Source organism: Hippopotamus amphibius, chromosome 3, assembly GCF_030028045.1.
Source record: "Hippopotamus amphibius kiboko isolate mHipAmp2 chromosome 3, mHipAmp2.hap2, whole genome shotgun sequence".
Lineage (NCBI taxonomy): Eukaryota > Metazoa > Chordata > Mammalia > Artiodactyla > Hippopotamidae > Hippopotamus > Hippopotamus amphibius.
The window spans coordinates 76,450,599-76,458,146 of NC_080188.1; positions in this window are offsets into that span (position 1 = coordinate 76,450,599).

Genomic DNA, 7,548 nt, shown 5'->3' on the forward strand with positions numbered 1-7,548 from the left:
AGAGTCCGGAGAGAACATACAAATGTTTGAGGATCAGGTTGGCAGAGGACTCAACAGCATTAGCACTAGAAAGCAATGAAGCAATTTCTTTAAAAATTTTTTGTAATTATTTCCCACTTAGAATTCCATATCCCATCAGATGATAAGCTGTGAGGGTGAAACAAAGATCATTTGAGAATGCAATGTCTCAAGAATTGTCCTTCCAAGCACACTTTCCCAGAAGGCTAACAGGAGATGTGACCTGACAAAGTGAGGACATAATCAGGAATAAAGAAACCCTGTAGTTCATAAGGATTCTCAGCAGGAAAGGAATTCCCAGGATGATAATGTAGGAAAGTCCTAGGCTAAGAGCTGGCCACAGCCCGGGACGCACACAGTCCAGGCTGAGCAGGACACGGGAATACGAGGGAGAGATTTTCAAGAATAGGAAGTGTATAGGATACGTGATACATTTGAATATATTTAAAGGATGTTTTCAGTTCTGGTGAGGATTTGGGACTGCTACACGAAAACCTAAACAAAAAGGAGGCAATTTTTAACTCCAGAAAACCTAACAGAAGAAAAAAATCAACAAACAAAAAATTGTTCCAAAAAGGAAATGCAATCATCATATACCATCATAGCTGGGAATTGGGATGGTGGGGCAAGCAAAAATTAACATTTGAAAAAAAAGTGAATAGTTTGAGTATTCAGTCAAAATTTATGTTATGCATAAGGAGAAACCAACAGGTGGCTTCAAACCTCTCTGTATCAACATTCAGTACAAGAAGGAAGTCACGTAATGCTTACCAAATATTTAAGAAAGAAACTGTGATGCCAAATTTTTATTCCCAAACCGCCTTTCTGGTATAAAGGCAACAGAAAAACATTTTTGAACATATAAACACTCAAAGAATAAAGATCCCATGATCTCCTTGAAGAGGTCAAACTTGAGCCAATCAAAGGATAAGTGAAAACACTACAGTCAACAGATTCATTCAATTCATTTAATTGATAAAACTAAAGCAAACTGTCAGAATAATAGTCCAGAACAGAATGCAAATGCTGTATATAAATCATGACAAAATATGAAGTAGCTAACCAAGTTGGAGGGAAAAAAGAGATAAGATATAAAACAAATATGCAGATTTTCCCATCTTTTATGACCAGGCGTAAAAAGATAAGTAATGCAGACATAATTTTACTTCAAGGTAAACAAGAAGGAAAATTAATATAATCAACTAAAAGAGGTGGCTGTGGGTAGTGGCAAATCATCTCTCCTTCGACCAAACTTATGTCAGGCTCGTCTGAGTCCTCTTTCCGATTATCCCTGACTTTGGACTCTGTCTATGGCCCATTTAGTACAGTTTCATCAAGAATCCTGCTGGGTCAGTGCTAGGAAAACTTCCACTCTTGATATCTGATCAAATTCCTCATCCCCGTGCTTGGTATCTTATCAACTGACCTGCCTTCAGCAAGAACCATGTTGGTCTAGCAAACCAATCATGTCCCCCTAGCCTTGATGTCTTCTGTTGGTAACTTTCCATCCACTGACCTCCCACCCTGCTCCTTGGCTATAAATTCTCACTTTTCCTTGTTGTATTTGGAGTTGAGCTCAATCTTTCTCCTCAGTACAAAAACCTATTGTAGTCATTCTCCTGGATAAAGTTGACCTTACTGTTTTTAACAAGTGTCATAAATAATTTTTTCTTTAACAGAAGGAGATAAGGAAGTAGAAAGAGGAAATATGCTAATTTTGCCATTTCTCAGAGTAGCCTCAGGCCAATTTCTAAAGGTCATTCAACAAACTGGCTTTACAGCAAATTGACTTTTGGTGATACAGGCATTTCCTAGAAGGTAGAAAAGAAAAAAACTGATTTCCCTTCTAGAACCTCTAGAAATGAACAAAGTCCTTGTGAAATCTTGATTTTAGCCCAGCGAGACCCATTTCAGACTTTTGACTTACAGAACTGCACTGTAATAAATTTGTGTAGTTTTAAGCCACTAAATTTGTGACGTTACAGCAGCAAAAGGAAAGTAATACCAGGGCTAATTAAATAAGCTATGGTAACCATACAGTGGAATATCATGCAGCCTTTACAAAGGAATGAGGAAACTATCATGGAACAATCTCTGGGACATATACTAAGTGAAAAAAGTAAGAAATGGAGGAGTACATATAATATTGCCAACCATCGTGAGGATGTTTTAAAATAAAGAGATTCAAGAAACTCAGAAGAGTAGTAACTTCCAGGCAGAGAAGCTAGGAGGCTGGGACAGAGGTGGCAGGAAGGAAAACACTTTTCATTACAGGTCCTTTTGTAACTTTAAATATATATATTTTTTTATTCACAGATTTTTTCAAAAATGTGATTTTTACCAAGGAGGCCCTTGGCCCCTCAAAAAGGGTCAGGCTTTTTTTGTGTGATACACTGAGGACTTTTTGTACTTCTCCTTCATAAACAGATACTATTATAGCCTTACCCTCGAACTTCATAAACACAGATTCCTAAAGCAAATAATTATCGGTCCCAGAGTATTTGTTCAATGTCTGTCTTATCCACTAGACTTTAAGTTCCACAAGGGCAGGGACCAGTTTGCCTGTGAATAACACCTAGCACAGTGCCCAGCACTTAATAGGACTTAAATATTTATTAAATGAATGGATGAATTAAATTATGAATGCAGCCAAGTAAAAAGGATAAAAAAGCTTCCCAATCCAATCAATGATGATTTCCAAAATTAAACAGATAACGAATCCTAAAATGCAAAAATTAAAAAAAAGCAGACGATAAAGAATGTTATCCGAAGATACATAAATGTCTAGCTAGAAATAACTATCCTTCTCATATTGAACTCTACTAACTCACAGCTAAATCTAGTTCCCCAGCTTACTTTATCCAGAGAAAAAAGTTTCAACTATTTTTCAACTCATGGTGTTAAGATCCCTGGACCGTGTTCACAGATTGAAGCCATTTAACACAGGGTTTGCCTTTTTACAGCTGTCTGAGGCTGCAGCTGTCAGTCGAGAGGGCTTTCATTCACAGGCTCTCCCTGTTTGCTCTCTCTACCTCACTGTGTCTGTTTCTTGAAGCTTCTGCTTTTTGCTGCAACCCTCGGCTTCTTTCTTTTCTTTCATGAACAAAACATGGAAGCTGAGAGAAGAGAAGGATCACTTTCCAATAGGTTTGGCGACCCCATAACTGTCTACCATCAGGAAAATTATTCCACATACACCATTGCTCAGAGGGAATGCTGTTTGTTCCCCACCATTATTTTTTTTTCCTCCTGGGCACACAGTGAGGCTGTATTTCTCAGGATTCTTTGCTGTTAGGTGGAGCCGCTTAACTGTGTTCTGGCCAATGGAACATGGGTCAATCATGGGTCTAGAGGCTGGACGCAGAGACCTGGTGAACTCCAAGACCCTGCAGGGTGGTGAAGCTCTAGGCTGGAAGCAGCCTGGGTTCCCGAGATGCCATGTGGAAGAAAGCCACGTGGGAGATCCATCCAGCTACGGACGCCTGTGCTGGACTGTTTGGGGTCAACGAATATTTCAGTATTTTAAACCACCAGAATGTTGGGACTTTTATTACAGTTCAGAAACTGGTACCCTGAAGTGGTACCATAAGTTTCTGCCATAGCATAGACCTAAAATATATGAGTGAGGTGGTGCAGGGTAAGAAACTGATGGTAGCATCTGGAATGATGGATGCTATGCTGTAAAGTGGCGAGACACTGAAAAATGGTCGCCTGCAGAAACCTGAAAGAAGACCATGTGCTTACTGAAACAGAGCACAGTGGCTGGAAGTAATTTGAGTGCTAGTGTGTGTTGGCTACCATTTAGCTGTCTTTGGTAATGGTTTATGGGGGGGAAAAATGAGTTCAGGAAAAACATTGGCTGCTTTGCAAGGTGAAATAAAAGAGATCAAAGAGTAAAGAAATCTGGGGTGTTGAAATGTTAGGACCACTGATGCTTTTAGATTTCCAAATATTAGGAGATAAGGCTTTGGGTATTAAAGGCCAATGGTACTCCTCAGTTAAACAAAAGACTCAGCGCGGGGGCAAAGATCAGATTAGGAATGTGGCCTTCATATATATATATTTCATTTAGCTGCGTCAGGTCTTGGTTTTGGCATGCAGGATCTTTAGTTGTGGCATATGTGCAGGATCTAGTTCCCTGACCAGGGATCGAAACTGGGTCCCCTGCATTGGCAGCACAGAGTCTTAACCAGGGAAGCCCCCCCTGTATTCTTTTAGCTGGACATAGGGTAGAGGCCATTAAATTGAGAGAGAATGGCTTGGGAGGAAGAAACAAAGAAAGAAAGTAAATTTGAGAATTTATGTGTAGGTAAAATTTGGGGTGTTTTAGTGGTATCAGAAACTGACCAGAAGCTGATTAAGTTTTAAAAGGAAATTTATTTATTAAAGATATTATGACCACCTTTTAAATGCCCTTGAAATGTAAAACGACTTTTGAGCCCACAAGTCCATCCAACAGGAAGCAACCTGCAAAGCTGTGAAGGCCCTAAGGAGATCATTTCAGTTATGGCCAAGGCAGATAACGGACAAGATGGAACCCCCAAGAGGGTAGCGATAGAGGCCAGGGAGAACAACGGACAAGAGAGCTTTCAGCAGAGAGCTGAACCAGGCCCTAATCAAACAGGGCAGAGAGCTTTCAGAAGGTCTGTGTGAGGGATTTTATAAACGCATGGACCAGTGCCTGCTTTGTGCTTTCTCTTCTTATCCTTCCCAAATAGGAGGGTTGTTGTTGTTTGTCTGTGGATGTACCATCCCTGTCTCATAACTGTTCATTAGGGAAGGGTGAGGGACAACCATGAGGAACCACATCTAGACCCGATGGAGAAGGACTGTATCACCAGGAGGTCCTGGACCTTGGGAGGATGCAAAACCTGGTTGGGATTTTGGATTGCTTCTTTGGGAGAAGATTGGGTGTGCTCTGTGTACAGAAAGAAGTTAACAGATCCTCAGTGAGCAGAAGGAAAACTGGAGCAAAGACAGTGCTCAGGGCTCACTAAACCTAGTTTTCTTTTTCCTCCTGGACACACAGCTAAACTGCATTTGTCTCTTCACTGCAAAGTTTGTTGGGGTCAGGTAAACTGAGTTATGGCCAGAGAGAACAATCTCCCATACGATCACCTACACTCTCTCTTCCTCTGTTGGCCAGAAGCAGAGATCTGAGATAGGTCTCTGATGCCTTAGAGCCTGTATGCTTATGGACGAAGGCTGCTTTCATGCTACAGAGTCGAGTAGTTGTGACAAACACTTTATGGCCTATGAAGCCTAGAATATTTACTAGCTGGTTTTCTATGGAAGACCCTGTTCTAGGGAACAGCCCATCCCTGCTCAAAGGAATGACTGAACCACTGGATAGAAGGAGCCTGGCTCCTCGGTCACGACCACCACTTGGAGAAGGGCCAGTAGACCAGGCACACCCGTGTTGGACGACTGCGTAAGCTAGACATAAGCTTGTGTTGTAATCGGCCACTGAGATTTGGGAGTAATAACATTTTCACTCACCCCACATACAATTATGAAGGCCTCTCTTTACCTTGCATTCGAGAGCTAAGATCTTCTCGCTCACTGCAGTACTTTGGAACATGACTTCTGCCACGATTCAGTTATACATCCTGGCATCCATCCATTCATCTATCCCCAAGCATTTCTTGAGTGTTTATTATGTGTCAGGCACTCTGCTAAGGATGCAACGGTGAGTAAAAACACACTAGAACTCTGCCCTCATAGACCTTAGGGTCTAATGCAGCAGACAGTGGGAAGAAAGGGGGAGTTGCTTCCCTCTTTAGACTTGACATGAGCTTTCCCAGTTCATCAGCCCAGCCCACTGGGCCTGCTTCCCTCATTTACCTGTCTGCCTCCCACAGCATTTCAGCCACCACATCAGAGTGGGTGAAAGGTCAGTGTGGCTGAAGCACAGTCATCGAAGGAGAAAGTGCGGCAAGATGTAGCCAAAGACCTGGTCAAGGGACAGATGCAGAAATAATAATAATAGCAATAACTAATGCACTCAATAAATATTTAAGGAGCCCAGCAATAAGATCGACTCTGAGCAGAGTTGTGTCCTCAGGTCTTAATTCAGGGTCTGTTTGCTTTCCACCCAACTGTTTTGCTCCTTGATGTGTGTTTAAGAAAGGACTAGCGGAGAGGAAGTGTGACAGCCCTCGGTTCAAATCCTGGGCTTTCTTTATTAGCTACATGGTTTTGGAAAAGCTACTTTTCAATCCATTGATTGAGAAGTTTTGGTTTTGTTTGTTTGTTTTTAATTTCCCCAAACCTTGCACATCGCACGTGAACTAAGACCTAGTAGTTTCTTGCTCCCCCTACCCTATTGACTGCCCAGATCATGGACTTAACTTGACTACTGACCTACCAAGACCCATGGATAGTCTCTGTAATCAAACCTCGCTAAGCTTTGTCTTAAAAGCCTTCACAAATATTCTAGACTCTGCCTATTAACCCAAATCTGTGGCATCTACCTTTCTATAATCTTTAAGCCAAAGTCCACCAAGGTTTGGCTATGACATTTTTCTTCCCAGACCTCCAGATCACCTATATATTTTTCTATTGTTTTTTTCTTCTCTCCCCACCTCCACTACCAGCCACCCTCATCGCTCACTTGACCTCTCACAAATCTCTCTCCCCTGCTCCCATTTTTTCCTGCACATCTCAGTCTTTGTATGATTTCCCTTGGCTCTTAGGGTAAAGTCCACACTTCCTTACATGGCCTTCAGGACTCTCAAGGTGTCAGCGGCTCACTTACAGAAGTAGCACAAACTAGGTATTTCAAGATTTAAAAAATTTTCCTGAAAATTTTAAATACTGAAAAAGATTGATTTTTAAGTGTATTTCCTTTTATCATTGCACAAGGAATGTAGAAATATTAGAAACACAAATGAGCAAAAGTAAAAAATACATACTGAACTAAAGCCAAGCAAAAATCCAAAACTCCCAAAGAAAAAGAATCACTATTAACATTTTGGTGTATATCCTTTTAGATTTCTACCCAAACAAACGTGTATTTTTTTCAAAATTAGATTATAGGCCACATTCTCTTATAATCTTTTCATCAATTAATGTAATGAAAATTCATCAACATCAATTAGAGGTACAATATCATTTTGAATGCCCATGTGTATTCCACTGTATGGGCATACTATAATTTAACTAATCCTCTACTGTTGGGCATTTGGAGTGTTTCCATTTGTTGTTAAGGTTAATTTTGCGTGTCAACTTGCTTGAGCCATGGGGTGCCCAGATTAAAGTTATTCTGGATGTGTCTGTAAGAGCGTTTCCAGAGGAGATTAGCATTTGAATCAGTTTCCTGGGTAAAGTAGATCGGCCCCCCCACCCCAGGGTGGGCGGGCATTATTTAATCTATGGAGGGCTTGACTAGAACAAAAAGCAGAGAATGGAGGAATTGGCCCCTGTTTCTGTCTGCCTGCTGGAGCTGAGACATCTCATTTTATTTCATCTCATCTCAGCTTCTCTTGCCCTTGGACTGGGACTTACAGCATCAGCGCCTCCGCTTCTCAG